Source organism: Emydura macquarii, unplaced genomic scaffold, assembly GCF_026122565.2.
Source record: "Emydura macquarii macquarii isolate MOO-44397 ecotype Brisbane River unplaced genomic scaffold, CSIRO-AGI_Emac_v2 contig_2897, whole genome shotgun sequence".
Taxonomy (NCBI): domain Eukaryota; kingdom Metazoa; phylum Chordata; order Testudines; family Chelidae; genus Emydura; species Emydura macquarii.
The window spans coordinates 1,776,545-1,793,648 of NW_027133034.1; the positions used below are offsets into that span (position 1 = coordinate 1,776,545).

General features: G+C 40.1%; 1 protein-coding gene across 2 annotated transcripts in view; it reads left to right on the forward strand.

The window, feature by feature from the left end:
- The first annotated feature begins 211 nt into the window (after nt 1-211).
- PIP5K1B (phosphatidylinositol-4-phosphate 5-kinase type 1 beta) overlaps nt 212-17,104 on the forward strand; it is a 140,184-nt gene continuing 123,291 nt past the window's right edge. For both annotated transcript variants that reach the window (XM_067568658.1, XM_067568659.1), the window contains exon 1: nt 212-455. The gene's annotated coding sequence lies outside the window, so the exon portion shown is untranslated. The remainder of the gene's footprint in view (nt 456-17,104) is intronic.

The window sequence follows — 17,104 nt, forward strand, 5'->3', positions numbered from 1 at the left end:
GAGCAGCCTGGCTCCCGGGGAGCGCTGGGGGCTGGCACAGGGTGAGCGGGAAGGAGATCGAGCCCGGCGCTCCGCGCGAGACTGGGGGTGGGGGAGGAAGGGGAAGAGCCTGGGCTGCCGCTGCCGGGCGGAGCCTCAGCCGGCGGCGCAGCCCTGCTGTGTCTGGGAGGCGCGCAGAGCGCCGGGGCGGGAGGGAGGGAGGCTGGGGCCGGCTCGGCGCTTAACTTCACACAGCCTGCCCGGAGCAGGAGGACGGCGGGGGTCTTACCGCTGCCCAGGGACGGGACCGGCCAATCCACCCCGGGCGGGCGGGGGAAGCCCATCCCGGGAGTGCGGAGAGAGAGGGCAGCAGGCGTGGAGCCGCAGGCTGCAGCCGACCTCGGCTGAGCGCTCCAGCAGCCCCCGGACCTCAGCGCGGGGCAGCTGGGCTGGAGCGCGGATCCCCGGGGCCAGAGGTGAGTGCGCGCGGCTGCGGGCCGGCCTGGCTGCTCCGCCGGGCCAGCGGCTCCTCCAGGGACCCGGCGTCCCCCGCCCCCTCCCAGGGCCGAGGCTTGCCGGCTGGCAGCGGGGAGGGACTGGGTGGCGCTGGGAAGCAGCCTGGCTAGGGGAAGCCAACCGCAGCTCCCGAGGGTGGGGCACCGAGGGGCTGTCCGGGCACCGGAGGGGTGGAGAAGAGGGATGGGGTGTGAGTGGGAGGAGGCGTTGCGGGGACCGGGGGGCTGCTGGTGGCGGTGGGGAGGGGAAGGGGGGTGAACAGCGGGGTTGCACGGGCCCCGCATGTCGCCGGGAGGCTCTGTCCTGCTCGCTCGCTCGCTCTTTTTTCCCTGTCGTTGCTAGCTGTGGATCCGGATTGAACAGGTGGGGGGGGGGGGGTGTGTGTAATGACATCAAATGCTGCAAAGCATTCCCCCCCCCCGCCTTACAAACTGGTACTTAACCCTGCGCTGGCTAAGCGAGGGAAGGGAGATGGAAAATGTACAAATTGCTCTGCTGTTTCGGTTACAAACGCAGGTTTGTTTATTTGACATCCGTGCAGGTGCTACGCCGTCTCTGCTGCTGCCTTGTGGTTGGCAGGGGGGATTGTAACCTGCTTCCAGGAAGTTGTTTAGATGGTTAGCTGCCTTGTTCTGTGTTGGACACTAAAATCAGTGCTGTGGAGCAAGAATAGCACTTCATTACCGCTCTTACACAGTTACAACGTGTAGCTACCTCCACCAAAACAAACACCCAAACCCCCTCATGTTGAGGCCCTGGGTGCCTCTAGGCACTACAGTGCTGTTAGCTCTTTGTAAACATCAATGTATTTAAGGATTTGTATTTTCCACACTTTTGCCTTTTGGTGATTGAAACATACTCAGGCAGAGAGAGCAAAAATTAGACTCTTGCTTCACAGTTTTGTAATTGCAGCAGAAAACTATCCCTTCCTAATTTCAAACTTTGCTGTAGCAGAGTGGTAAAAGGACAGAAGTCTTCATTAAAATTTAACATCATATAGAAGATTGGTTTACATAGAATGTTTAATAGAGATTTTCTAGTGAGGGGAATCACAAGAGAGGCAATAATGATTTATTTTGCTGAATATAAATCGGAAATAATGTCTGTGTGATGAGCAAATACTCTAGTGAACAAGCGAATTTATACTAATTATATACCCATACCATAATGAATACATACATATATTATAAGGCTGGTAGGCTGGTGATAATTACAGGAAGGCTTGATATATTATACCATTATCTGCAGGTCTGGTCCTAAAATGTTGTAATGGCCTCTTTGGAAAGAATGCCATAAGATACAGCCTAATCTATATATTTCTTGAAACTTTACAAAATTTTTGTAAGTATAAAAAAAATTAAGTTTCCAGGGTTGGAGAAGTCCAGGCTTTTACGTGAATTAGGTCCTGATCTGTCAAATACTTAATTTAAACTGAAACTCAGTGAGACTACTTAGATGCTTAAAATTAATCATATGTAGGCTAGGGGTTATGATGTGAATCAGTGTTGATTAGTTATTTCAGTATTTGGAAGAGTTAGGAAGGACCACTAAAGCAATTGTAATAGATGGTTTTTAAGACTGAATTTGCTGAATAATGTCCTGAAACAGGAAACTGTCTCATAAATATGACAGACCTATATTGGAGTGTCACAGGGTGGTTTATCTAAAGCAGCAGTGCTTTCTGGAACCATCAGCTGATGCACTGTTTAGGTAGTCACTATCAGTCTGGAGTATATTTCGAGAGAGTTTTTCCTCTTCACCATATGTAAAACAAACCTATGTGTATTTGCTGTGCTTATTACTGCTTCAAAAATCTATAAAGATGTCACATTAGGTCTCCTAAAGAGAATGTCAGTAGCAGTTGGCTAATGTCTTTTTTTTTTTTTTTAAAAAGGATGTCACTTGAGGTGAAGAAATTGAGTTCTCCTTTTCAAAAACAAAACAACACAAAACCAAAAGCAAACTACATGAAATGTTTCTGTAAATATTTTATGTTGATCTTCAATAATGCAGGAGGGACTCAGTTCAAGGCAGAGTTTCAGGGATTTTTCTCTTCAGATAAACATAATCTAAAGAGCACTGGCAGTTGAGAGAATTTTAGTTTATTGTAATGGTAAAAGAATTCTGGATAAATGTTTCTTTCAAAACTTTAGTTTGCAACCTAGACAGAAATTTGTAATATTTACTGTGGTGATTATGCTTTTTCACAGACTTATGTTAAGTGATCTTCTAAAATCCTTTGTAATTTTCAGAGCATGGGTACTGCTGACTTGGTAGCCATAGTAGCTGCTTTGACATTTTCAGCACTTTTCAAACACATTTTTCCCTAATACATTCAGTTTTCATGCGGTTTTTTGCTCCGTATACATTTGTGTGTCATAGGCACCTGAAAAATATAATTCAGAAAGAACTGTCTACAGCTGTTGGAAAAAAGTCTGAATAGAGAAACATTTTGTTTCCCAAGCCTACTTTTATAATTAAAATCCCCATAAGACGTCCTAAATGGCAAGTAGTTACTAACATAAATGTATGCATTTTGGAACATTTTAATTTACTCTAACTTTGATTCCCATCCCTCCTATCCCACTTTTTTTCTCCCATGCCCCCTTCTTAGGTAAGTGCAGAGTGCAGTGGAGAATCAATATTCTAAATTTGGGAAATGATCCTTCATTCACTGAAGCCAATGGGATTTTTTCCACTAGTTTCTTGTTGGTGCAGGATTAGGTCTCAAAGCATTTAAGCCTGTGCTTAAGCCTCCTTGAAATAAATAGGACTTAAGCATGTACTTAAAATTATGTGAAATGTATGAATTAGATTTTTCTCAGTTCTAATACCCAAGTAGTTAACCAGCACATCTGATTTTTTGACTTCAGCAGAATCGAACAGAAATTCTAAAAGTACTTCTTCTGTTTGCTTAGTTTGGTTTATATAGTACTTGTAGCTCATTATCTCATGCAGCTTCATTACAGTAATATCCAATATACAATATGATTTGTAACCAATGAATTTTAAATCTCTTGGCACTTCTCAAAGAATTCAGGGGAAAAACCTGGAGTCTTAGGCAACATTCCCTCTTTTAGTGCTTGATCAACTCTTTTGAGGTTCTGAGTCTTCCAACGCCTTTTGGTTTCAATGGGAGATATGAATGCTGCACATCTCCCAGGAACTACTCAGCATGCTGCAGGATTGAGAACTGTTACCGAGGGCATAACTGTTTTATTTACCTACTGCAATCGGTGTACCTCCACTGTTTAACATATTACTTTGTAAAGTGCTTTAAGATATTTTGAGCACAGAAGGTGCTCTGTAAACATTTGTTACTCTGAGTAGCTAGTTGGCATCAAATTTTAAACATACGTAGATCAAAGAAGCTAAAGTCTAATTTAAAAAAAATTAGAAGCATTTAGAAGTATAGAAATGAATAGTTAAGAGAAGGTAGATGTATATTCAAATACAACCACAGTTCATACAATCACTTAAATAAATCTGTGCTTGTGAAATATTGTATTGCATGTTCTAAAACAAGCGTTAACTCTGCCCTTCAGTCCCTGCCCAGCACCAAACTATGAAACAGAGCATGTTTTACATCTACCCATGCCAGGTTAAATAATGTTGAGTATGGGCTACATAGCTTCTCAAATCACCACTGTGTAGCCCATAGACTCACTCACAGACTATTTTTCATTACCTCTGCTCATTTTGGACTGGGGCACTAACTTTTTTATTTTTACTCTCACTATACTGACTGGAGGCTTGACCCTTTAACCCATCCCAGCTTCTATCTATGGTCAAGAGATTACACATCTCATCATCTTCATCATATAATGTACAGTCCAGAAACAGCAGCCTTCTCCCATTCCCTCTGAGATAGAAAGCTTGAACTACTCCATTTGCCCTCCTTATATGAACTGGATATTCCAATGTGAGTCACAGAACCACACCATTGTACTGCAGGCTGCACACCCCCCATTTCCTAACCATTTTACATGTATGCCACAAGACCTCAGTGTAATTTATCTATCAAACCAGGCTAGTTATATTACTTTTATACCTAGGAGGAGAGAGAGCAACCATTGTATGTGCTGAGAGTATGTCTTTATTTGCAGTAAACGATGTGGAGAAATGATAAAGTTGTAGTCATTGTAAGTATCCTTCTTTGTCTCCCATTACTCACCCACCATCCATCAGGGATCTTTTTTTTTTTAAATGTGCAATGTGATATTTTTCCATATGAGCCCCTCCAACCACCAAACCTGCATCACAAGAATATTAAAGCTTCAAAGTTAAACATTCAAGAAACGTCAAAGTAGGAGTTATCAGCACATCCTTAACTCTGTCTTATTCTGTATATAGATAGTCTGATAAATCTTGTATTCCAGAATCATAGACCTATTTTTCTTCAGGACACCACACTGTCTTAACATTTGACATCTTGTTATACTCATGTACTCCCTCCCATTATAATTAGATACAAGTGTTAGTAACTTTGCTTAACAGTAAGCATTTTTCCCCCAAATGTAGCTAACACACTAGTTTTCAAAAAGAGAGAACTTTGTAGAAAGATTGAAGGGATAGTAATAACTTATCTGGGATGCAAAGAATCATTGGACAGTCAATGGTTTTAATTGATGTAACTTTTTAAAATTATGTCAATGAGAAGTTTAACTGACTTGCCAGAAAAAAAGCATTTTCCTTCAGAGTAAATCTGGTCACTTTTTCATGCCAAACCAGTTTTCCTAGCCAAAACCGTAGGGAGGCTAAAAGTTGGTCTCAAAATTCTGTTTGTTGCCCCCTCCCTTTTTTTTTTGGTGAGGAATGGGGGTCGGGGTCTGATCCAAAACCCGTTGAAGCCAATGAGAGTCTTTCCATTGAATTCAGTGTGCTTTGGATCAGGTCCCTAAGATAATAACTTCCTTGTTGTGAAAGGTACTGTAGATATTCACTTATTCATGCATAGACATAACTTCTGGTTTTGACTTGTATACCCAGCCAAATTTTTTTGTGTCTCATCAACATTTTCCATGTCCAAGAGTAATTAAAAAGAAAAAGTTTATGTAATGTCTGTGTGGAATAAAAGATGTTAGCACTTTAAGGTTTGTTGATGCTTCCTCCCATATATGGTGGTATGCATATTCTTTGGTGTAAGTGCTGTCAAAAGTTTGGCTTAAAAACAATGTGGTAGTACAGTAGCCATGTAAATAAATGGTTTAATAGCTTTAGAGCTCCTGAAAGAACATCAAAACCATCTTAAGTGGATATAAGCCAGTGATACTAAGTTTTATTTTTGATAGTTAACTAGTTAGATTTCAAATAACATAAAAATTTTAAAAAGCACATTTCAGTAGTAACAGTATAGGTCTTAATAATAATCCATATTGGCAAACACATCTACAAAAATCAAGGGTATAGGTAAAATTTTCAAAAAGCACCTAATGGATTTATCTTACATTTTAGTATTTTATTGCCTACCTCCAAGCTAAGGATTAATCTGAACAAACAAATCTCCATTTTTTGTAAAGCTACTTTTTGTCATTGGCCATGCTTTCAAAAAGAGACAGAATACAGGAGTTGTGCAAAAGGTGGATGCACTCATTTTTTGAGTTTTTAAAATTCTTTATTTGCATATACTATTCATTATCTGCATGTGCATGTTCTTGTATTTGTGCGCACAAGCTTGTGTTTGCATAAATAGTTGTTTGGTATGTAGGCACAAATGCGGTTTCATTTGTGTAAATATAGGAATTTTTCACACAGTTCACCTATTGCATAGAGCTTTGCAAAAGTACTGTTGTGGCTGATTGCTCTCTTTTGTCAGAGGACTAACTGGGAGTGGATAGATGAAGGAATTCATCTTCTCACCCTAGGGACAGGCTGAAGTGCAGTCTCTCTGTGGCTGATCTCAGCCTCTGGGTCAGAATAAAGCTGCCCTTCTACACCCACCATATGGTAGTACATGGTCAATGGATGCTGATTCGATTCTTTGCTTCTTCCACCTATGGCCCCCTCAGTGCCAGCCTATTCAGGGGTGGGGTGGGCCTGCTTTGTGACTTGCAGGCAGGAGTGCAGGTTCTTTCTTATGCAGCCACTCAGCCTGTACTCCCCTATGCGCTGTAACTTGTAAGAATAAAGTAGCCCTTCTGTGCTTCTGAGTCTTTCTCACACTCACCCTTGGTAGACTGGCTTTCAAATAGTTGAAAGTTACTTAGTCTCTGATCCTGCAAATACTTGTGTCTGGTTAGCTTTACATATGTAACCAATCCCATTGAAGTCAAACTCTTGTATGTAAATCTTTGCAGGATGGGGCCTCATTTCCCAATTCTTCAAGCCTCATGAATGTGCTTAACTTTAGGCACTGTGAACTGTCTCACAGAAGTCAATGCAGCTACTCAGTGAATAAGATAAGCATGTGTCTCTTTGCAGAATTGGGGCTTTTAGTTTATTGCTTATTAAGTGCATACTAATTCAGATTTTTTTCTCTGACACACACACACACTTTTACAAAAAGAAATCCCCAGAATGTTTTTGGTTTTTTTTCCCCCCTTGACAAAAGTTTGGGGGGGAGGATCAGTCCAACTGAAGTTAATCAGTTTATTCAAAACAGAAACAAAAGAACTATTCTAAAAGATGTTTTGGCTATGACACAGGAAACCTTTTCATGGAAGACCTCAGCTTCTGATTTTGTTTTGTATTATCATCATGCTTCTATTAAAAATAACAAATACATTATTTTATTGAATAAGGATACATGTGATGTTTTATCTGCTGCCAGGTTTTATTGACTATTTTTAGTGTCATTGCACTGGGAAATAGAATCTAACAATCTCTTTAATGGTGGTAAAGAAAATAATTAACATTAGGGGTATTTCTCAGGAGCCATGGAAAACCAGACTTGGATTTTGTTTCCTGCTTCAGGGCTCAAGCTAGTCTGAGTGTTGGAGACCAGGATGGGACCTAACGAGGGGGGCAAATTATCCCACATCTGCTTTCTGCAGGATTCTTACAGCTTCCAGTGAAGCATCTAGTGCTGGTCACTCTCAGATAGGATACTGGACTAGATGGCCCATGGGTCTGTTCTGGTTTGACAATTCCTGTGATAGCCTGTAAACTTCTCATCTAAAGTAGAAAACTAGAGGGAGGTCACTGTTGAACAGGTGCCTTGAAATGTGACTTTTAGGATGAAACTATAAATATGCTCTTTTATTTCTCTCTCTAGGGATTGAAGTGCAAATAGTGGAATAAAAACAAAAAAGAGGAAAATTGCTACAAAAGTTAAAACTGAACTTTTTTATAGTTTTAAAGAAAACAAAGGAAATGTAGATTTTGTACTTGAATATAATTAGTTTTAGATGATGCCATACATTTAGCAGAATCAACATTTATGTTACAAATTCAGAGACAAAGAAACATTATTTTAGTACATTTAGGGCTATAAAATAAAGCAGTTGTAGTTCCACATAACTCAGGGGGATATTTTAAACAGAATCCAAGTGTTACATTTTATTCATGCTGTTTATGGAGTTTGTTACATTTCCTTTCCTTTCCTTTCCACTTAAGGTTTGGCTTTCCCAAGCTGGAAATCAAAAGACCAGAGCTATAAATATTTAGGTTGAGATAGCTCTTGTAACTTTTATAGAATTGAAGTGCCTTGTGAAGGTTGCATTTGCATTAAGAAACTCACATCCTTTAGTGTTCTAACAGAGCAACGTGAGGAGCTCGTCTGTTAGCCTAAAGGCTTTAATGAAGTGCTCCTTGTTCTTTTGGTATGTTGTCTTCTTTGTTGCACATTATAGTTCATTCATACGGTTTTGGGAATAAGCACAGACAAATAGTAACTGTTTTGACCCGTCCGTGGAGAAATACTTTCCTTGTGTGTGTATATTAAGCAGCAAATTCTATTTAGTGTCTGATGTACTTTTAAGGTGCTCACATGCTGCAGTGATGGGAATCATACAAGTGCCTAGCTAGCTGAACATTTGGTAAGATTTTGTAATGGTGTTTTTCAGTGAATATAGTATCTTTAACAAAGCATGGATTTGTACAGTACGCTCACCTAGGGTTTCATGGTTGTCATTTTGCCCACCAAAACTAATCAGAGCTTCATGGTGAAAGTTGGTGTAGAGCTCAGACTCTTCTGCTCTAGAAACACAGTCACTACCACCTGAGTTCAAGTAGAAGCTTCATTAGCTGTTAGCAGCTGAACTTGTCAAATATTATTATTTATAGAATAATCAATTTACAATAACAATCCAAACTACTTCTAGAATAATCAGTTTGACTAACTTCTATTTTTTCATTATTTTTCAACTCTAGCTTGTGGTAGAGAGCCTATGACACAGTTGAGCAGCTCTGATTAGAGGGCATTTTATATATGTACATGCTGGGAAGATTGGTTCGTTTCCCTTCTGTATGGTGGATAATAATTCAGCTTGTAGCTCTGAGAAGGGAAGTCCTTCTCTTAGCTACAGACTTAGTAATGTACATTAATGGGACATTCTTAACCACACCAATGCTCTGAGATATGATTGGGCAATGACTTCTTTTCTAAGAAGAGAGTTGATTCCCAGCCTCTCCTGACCAAGATCTGTGGGTAATAGATTATGTTGGGTATATTTGAAATCTGAATTGTCACAAGAAGGCTGGAACTGAGCACATCTCACAAGTTCCCTAAGGCTTTCAGTTGATTTAGAAGAGTCTTTATAATATTTAAACATTCCAAGCTTTCTTCTGCTCCATATAGCCTGGTGTCAAGTAAAGCATAACAGCTCCAGAGGGCTGAAAACTTATCCAAAGATCTACATGGTGCATGGGTGTCCCAGTCATGGTCCTGGCCACTGCCAACACCCTACTTACCCCTGCTGCCCCAGCAATGAGTAGAGAAGTGGTGTAAGAACCACTACATCAGTTCTATACCACAGGAGTTGATCTTTCTGTATGATTGTCTTCCTTGGGCAAGGTAAGATTGTTTGAGGACCAGATTGTGGCTGCAGTGCAACCCAAAACAGCCATGCTTTGCTAGATAATCTGGCCCCTTTTTTTGTTGCGAACATTTGTGTTCCTGTGAACTGTCTGAGATTTTTTTTATCAGCTGCCTGGCCTTTCTGTGAGCACTCAATCATTTACTGGTAAAGAGACACGAAGATCTGTATAATAATTGTTAACTGTAGTCACCTTTAGCACAAGCCTGTGAAATCCTTCCCAGTTTCTTCCAACTCTCAGGTTAGTTACAAAGGGTGCCTGTAATTCAGTATTGCTTTTTACATCCTGTATCACTTCAGTCATGGTCTCAAACTGTTACCGTTTTTTTTTTGTTTGGTTTTTTTTTGGTAACCCGTGATGCCAAAACACTGAAACCTGAGAGGTTTTTTTTATTTTTTTTTTTTTTTTTTTTTTTTGCCACATCAGTCAGTGGGGAGGTTTCCTTAGCTTGCATTTCATTTCTTTTCGCATAGCAGTTTTTTTTTCTCTGTGACCTATGAATTGTATGGGGAAGTCTTGTCAGCAGTATCAATAAGATGGGCATCACTCTTCAGGTAAACACCAGTTATGCTTTGTAGCGCTCTGGGCAAATATACTCTGTGGAAGAGCTAATGGAGTATGGAAGGTGGCTGTGTACTGTCCCAGCATCCCAGTAGGTACGTATTAGCAACAGGTTTATATACATTTGTATGTGAGGATTCACCAAAAGGGAAAATGACAGCACGAAACCTATAGTTTTGTTTAGGTGTATGTCACATGTATAAAATTAATCTAAGCGACAGAACTACTCAAGCTAGGTAAAGTTACACACACGCATAAGACTTCACAGGATTGGGGCCTTCGTTTTTTTTTTTTTTTTTTTAACTGGAGATGGACGTGAGACAAAGTGCAGATCTGAAAACTCCAAGCGTCTCATAATTTCAGATCTATGTTTTCTGTGAGCCCACCTTGCTTTTACTAATTGTGTGTGATATATGTATAACTTTAACTCTTATACAACAAGTAGTTGCTACATACAATCTGAAATTGTCCCCCATTTCTGGCCTTGTGTGTCCTTGCCCGTTTTCTTACCTGTGCCGTTATTGCTACCACTAGTGCAGAGCCGCTGATGATCGCAAATGTTGGAGCACTGGTGTAGATTGGCCACTGTCATTTTAACCACTTGAACCTGCAGTTCTCATGATCACAAAGCTTCAGTTGACTTCTCTGTAAGTTAAACATGTGTAAGGACTGTAGCATGAGCCCGTATAATGTAAACTGCTCTTTTATAATGGTGTGACTTTTGCAGAACTGGAATTAGCTTTGTTTTTATTATAATTCCAGATACTGATTCAATGAAAGACAGAAATATATTTACTTCTTTCTTAGGTCTCACAGGATTGCAGCTCATAAAGCTTGAGTCACAAACAAAAGATGGGTTTGGATGTTTTTGCTGGATTCTGCCTGAGAATCATAAGATTTCTCATACAAAATATCATAACAAAATAAATGTAACCTAGGACTCTTGGTTAATGACAGGAACATCAAGTAAAATTCCTCTAGTAAGAGCTGATCTTACGTCACAATTTGAGATAAAATATAAGAGAAATTGTTTTGTTAATAGGATAGATATTTAAGGTAAATAAGTTCCCTCCCCATTTAGTTCTTTATTGGCTTTCACACAGTGCTGATGTTTGAAGTGAAAACAGAAGCTAAACTGAATTTAAAAAAACCTTGCTTTTAATACTTCAAAAATTGTGCTCATGGATTTTTGTTTGTTTGTTTGTTTGCAGGGGAAATGTTTGCCTCCAGTGTTTGCAATTTAAACATAGTAGAATGGTGCTAATGAATCAGAACCAGAAAGTTGAAACTCAGTAGAAACTGTAAACAAAAGTGAACTGTTGCTCTTTTCACCTGAGAGAAACGGAAAAAGAAAACACACAAATGATGCAAAGTAAACCTAGATTTTTTTTCAGATTTTAATTAACCTAAATGGTGTTAGTAACTTGGTTAAGGAAACATCTATAAGAGCGGTTTAGTAATTGGCAGGATGAAGCCTGTGGTGCAACAGCAATTCATGCCTGCAGATCTCACAGATAAGTGCTGTGCTCTTCAAGGGTGCTAGTCTGTAAACTTGTGACACATGAACTGTAAATAGTCAGGTGATTGTCCATGTCCGGCAATGGGCATGATTTTTCCCTCTTGAGCCAAAGTGCTCAAAGGTGCTTAGGCCAGTCCATTGTTCCTGTATGCATGCCTCTGCTGGGCGTGGAAACACAGCTTTGTGCTTGTCTCCATCTATTCAAGCCATGTGAGACACACATTTGGGGATATGATATAACAGGGTTTCATATCTGTACATATGTGTGTGACACTGCAGGGAACATGCTACCACAACAATAATGTTCAGTATATCATGAGCATTCCAAAACACCTTACATGGCATACTTTGCATCAGACCATATGCAGTTTCACTGTAAGGGTGAATACGAATGATACACAAATCACTCCATAAGGGTGTACAGTGGGGTACACCGTGTCACAGCACCAAATGCTAAGATTTAGAAAATAGTATGTCAGTAAATGTCTATTTTTATCTTATAAAAAAGCAATGGATGTGGGAAGATATCATTTCTTTTTCATGTCCTCATTTTCTTGTTCAGTGCATTATTTTGCAATCTGTATATTAGCGTTTGTTCCTTACATTCTGACTTGCATATATCACATTCTCCACCTTCTTTATAAAGTACCTTCTTTGAGCCAACCAAGTTGTTGTATGTTTCCTCTTCTGTCAGTGTGTCTTGATTTTTCAGCTTAAATATTCGTTCTCTTCTTCTGCTCAGGATTTTTGCTAAGTAATAAGTCTGACACTGTCCTCATAAATTTTCGAGTCTATTTTGAATACAGTGTCACATTCAGAAAGGATCGACAGTAAATTGTGCTGCTTACAAGGCTGAGGTGACAAAAATAAGTCTACAAATGTTCATGATGCAGCCTGTTAAATCTTGCTGTATTTTATACTTGTGAAGGACAAGTGAGGGCATTAGAAAATGAAATGAGTCATTCATAACCACTTCTCTTCTGAAATGTGAGGATGATGAAGCTTTTTGTTCAACCCTATTTTGACCCTGTGAGTATTTGGTTACTACTTTCCTGATTGAGTTGTTTTAAAACTGAAAATAAACAACAAGCAGCTCATTGGGTAGCACAGACCGAGACATCTAGATGTCTAGTTGATCTGAGAGCTCCCCCAAGGCATCTGTCAGTTGGGTCCAGTGGCATTTTTAGATGTTTTATATGGTATATGGGCTCTTAATGGAGCCACAACCCAAGAAGAATTTTCTGTTCACTCACTAGCAAATTATAATTCATTTTTCTGAGAAGCACTCTATGCTACTTAACTTATGTGCTGACCACAAACTTGACAACTGAGATGATGAAATCCAACATCTGAGCCAGGCTTGAAAAATACGCTTGCTTGCTTAAGAAAGTGAAATTCAGATAGTGAACTATGGAATGTAGCCCTGAGCTGCTCAACTCTCGTGCTGCTAGGGATCATTAATAGACTGGGATGGAGAATAAATTGCAGGAGAGTGAACAGGTAGTACTGCTGTGGTAGACACTGCACTGCGCTCTGTGCTTACATCCAGAATGAAGAAAATGGAGCACTGAACTCTGAATAACTCCTCTTACTGTGCGGGCAGTTTTGCCTTCTCTTCCCAGTAATCAAAACTGGAGTGTGGAGTAAAAAGGAGCACTCTCCGTTCCAGCACCAAAAATGCAGAGAGTAAAGCTTTCCTCCACTCTACCCCCTGACAGCCAGGGAAGGGGGTTGCAATCTTCCAGACCCCTACTAGCCAAGGTCAGTACCAAAGAGGTCTCTCAATAAAGCCTGGTGGAAATTCTGCAATTCCCCTTCTTTCTGGCAGACAGGACATGGGAAAGGTGGGCTTCACACCTTGGGGTTTCCATGCAATTCTGATGTGGGGGGGATCAACTCTTTGGTCTGAAAAATACTCTTTTGATGATCTTAACAGAAACATGATGAAATAAAATTGATGACTGATGTACTATCTCACTGCTATAAGTGCGTCTGTCAAATCAGGGATGAGATACAGCATGGGGAAGATTGTGTTTTAATTATGTTGTATCTAATCTGTGGATAGTGGACTTCAGTCTCTAAGGTCCTGATCATGCAGTGAGTTCCACACAGTTGGCTGAACCCCTGCTAGTCCAATTGACATCAATTGGGGGCTCTTCACAGGTTCAGGGTGTCTGTTTTGTTTGCATAGTGATACTAGAGGATTGACGCCCAAGTCTGTCAGACTGGCACCTTTGATGAGCTCTAAAGTTGACTTAATGTAACTAGAAAAGAAAATGTGGGTATGATATGTAAACACAGCTGTATGGAAGACAGAAATAATTATATTCCCTTATGAAAGGGGAAGGCTAAATTTACACAAGTGCTAGGAGAAAGAAGAAGAATGTAGATAAACTTTTGTCTCCTCTCTTTTTAGCTGTATTTTGGTTATGATCACATGGTGGGGAGGAAAGGGTGTGAAACATTGAGATGTTCATGATAAAGGCTTTATGTTATCAAAACATGTTACAGAGGTGGCTTCCTTCTCTTCCTTTATCTCACGCACACATTGGTCTTGTTGTGGTAGGGTTGCTCATGCTATGGGGCTGGTTGCAGAGAGGTTTGGGGTTTATGGTGGGAGAGGTGAGGGAAGTACTGAAATACTTGTTTTTGTTTTGAAAAACACACAAGGAATAACACACATGGACTTTGCAAAATAAATATAGAGGAGAGTAAACAGCGCAAGTTTGGGTTTCCTAACTTTGATGGGGACCTTTTTGAGTCTGAATTTTCAGCATGACTTCAGTTAGTGCACATACAACCTTGCAAATATAAACATAACATCTTGTGTATGCAAATAGAAAGTTTTTGCACAGATCAGATAGTTGAGGCTGTGGACCATGCCCGGTGTGGGTCACAGCTGAGAATGCCAGACTCAGGACCGACTGATAAAAGCCAGGGCAGTCACATCCCAAAATGGGGGGTTATTCTCTCTGGTCCACTCACGCAGATTGGCGGGTCATTCAGTCCTTTGTTCAAAGCTTCCTTAGAAAAATCACAGTCCAGAAATGAGAAGCAGGAATGAAGATAAAAGTGATGTCACAGCTTTTACTTCTATACCTCTTTTCATGTGCATGGAAAGTTATGGCAAAAGATGAAGTCTCAGATCACATGGCCCCATCGCATATCCTTACATGTTTTGCTGAATCACAGAGGTCACCACTGGCTCCATGGATGGTCCATCAACCAGTGAGGGCTAGTCTGAATTTAAATTTGTTGGGTGGGATTTACCAAGGAACAGAACATGTTTGAGATACAGACACATAGCAAAGTTTTTTAACTTCATATACAAATACATGCATATAAACACGATAATCGTACTTAAGCAGAGTATAGCTTACCTTACGTGATGTTTATACAATTGCAGCAAATCTTGTACCAACAGTGGTGTAGCAACAATGATATAAGTGGTCATCTTCCTTTTCATACAGCATCACAGAGCCATCTAACTACCAATTTGAATGTGCCAATTTGAAGTGGTGAACGCTCTATTGGAGGCTTACCGAAAGTTTGGACAACAATGGATTTTTTGTGTTCATTAGTAGTTTTTAATATACCATTTTCAGCTTGTTCTGTTATAAGGTGAACTATCTCATATCATTGCTGTAAATTTAGATTATTAAATATAAATATTAACATTTTATAGAAGTTGATACACTTTACAGTTTTTCAAGTAGACTAAGAGGATAAAAAAAATATTCCATCACCAGGCACTTTCACATTGTGAATGAAATATGGTGATCTAAAAATGCACATTTGACATTATTTTTATAATGCCATGCAAAAGTAGTTAAACTAAGTGTTAAACGTTTTATTGAATTCTTCATTACATTTGCTTACTTCTGTATAGTTTATAGGCTAGGTTTTTTGTCTGTAGACCTTTTATTGGGTCTTATTTCCGGATTTCTTGGTGTCATAGATTCTTTATATTTCTTTGTCTTGGCCAAAACTGCATTTTTTGGGGGAAACTGCTCACATTGATTTCTCTAATTCTTTGTGCTCTGCAAATGCACTCTGTGTGACCTCCACTAATCTCCTTTGGCAATTTCTTAAGAAAGGTGATAGCAGAAAAAAATAGTGGTTGACTTTAGGCCAGTGCTACTTGACAGTTACAGAAATATATTGTATGGGGTCATGGTTATTTTCTTGGCTGCATCTATTTCTCAGTAAGGAGTCACACATTTTTTTAAAGGGAACTGTGCTGTGAACTTGATTGTTCCTTTGGTTTTGGTCTTTAAAGTTGCAGTCATATCTTCAAAAAATCCTATTACAATTTGGGAATCTAGGGCCATGTATCCAGTGGCTCAGTTGAGGGGCAGAGATACAGTATATCACACAAGTGCATTAACTGCAGGCGGATATCAAGAGTAAAGAAAAAATACTTAGTATTTAGAATGAGAATTAACTTTCTCTCCTTGTATCCCTAGTCACCTAGTATTCGCTGCTTGGCAGCAGTAAACTACATAACATGCTCTCACATACACTCTGTTCCCCTGGAACTAAGCTCTGTGGCACATCCCCAAAGGGGTATATATTTCTGTGCTAGTAGCCTGTCTCCTATATCCATACAGCAGAACTGCACCAGTTCCGGAGCCAGAGCCCTCCTGATTATAGATTCATTGCAGATACCAAGCTCTTTCTTTCAGCTAATTCACCATAAAGCTGGCAGGAGTCAGTTCTGTCTGACTGCTAGGGCAGGAGTATCAAAATCATTGTGGGATAAGGATCAAATTAAATTTTCAGTAGGTTCCCCTGCCCTCTTTACCCCAACACAATCTTATTTTCCTCACCAATGCTATCTGATTTGTCCTGTCCTTCATAATCTTCAAAATGATTTGTACTCCCTGTTTTTGTTTTTATCAGGTGAGAGCAGTGTTCCCATCCTGTACTGTTTCTTTTCCTTTCAACATCCACTTACTCTCTACGCTTGACTTTTCCTCTTCCCCTTTAAATTCCACACTCTGCAGTCTCTTAGCCAGTCTTGCCCACTCCCCACTTCCTACCCTAATTCCAGTTTCCACTTTTCCTTTTTGTTCCCTACCCCATGTTGCACTATCTGTTCTCTGACACCTTTCCTGTCTGCTGTACAGCTGGGAGGACTTCAAAGTGAAACTCAGTAGATTCTTTAGCTGGTTTTACTTTGGATCCTGCTGTGTGTGTGTGCGTGCGTGCATGCACACACACACACACAACAAAGGAATGAGCAGAATGGCTATAGACTGAAAGTTACCAGAGAAGATGATAGAGTTTCGCTTCCATTGAGCACAGAAGAGTGGAGACAAGCTGAATGAGAGTGCTGATTAGAGGGCCACATTTAGCCCATGGACCATATGTTTGCTAACCCGAGGGACTATCAGATTTTTCCCATAATACACTCCTGATATATGATGGAAGCTCCAAGAGCCACAATAAGTGTATTTCTGTTGGGGTATGCATACCCCATGCTCAGTCAGGCAGTAAAGATTTGGCTTCCATCATAAGAGTACTAGCTAGAAGGCCTGCCCCACCCAAAGA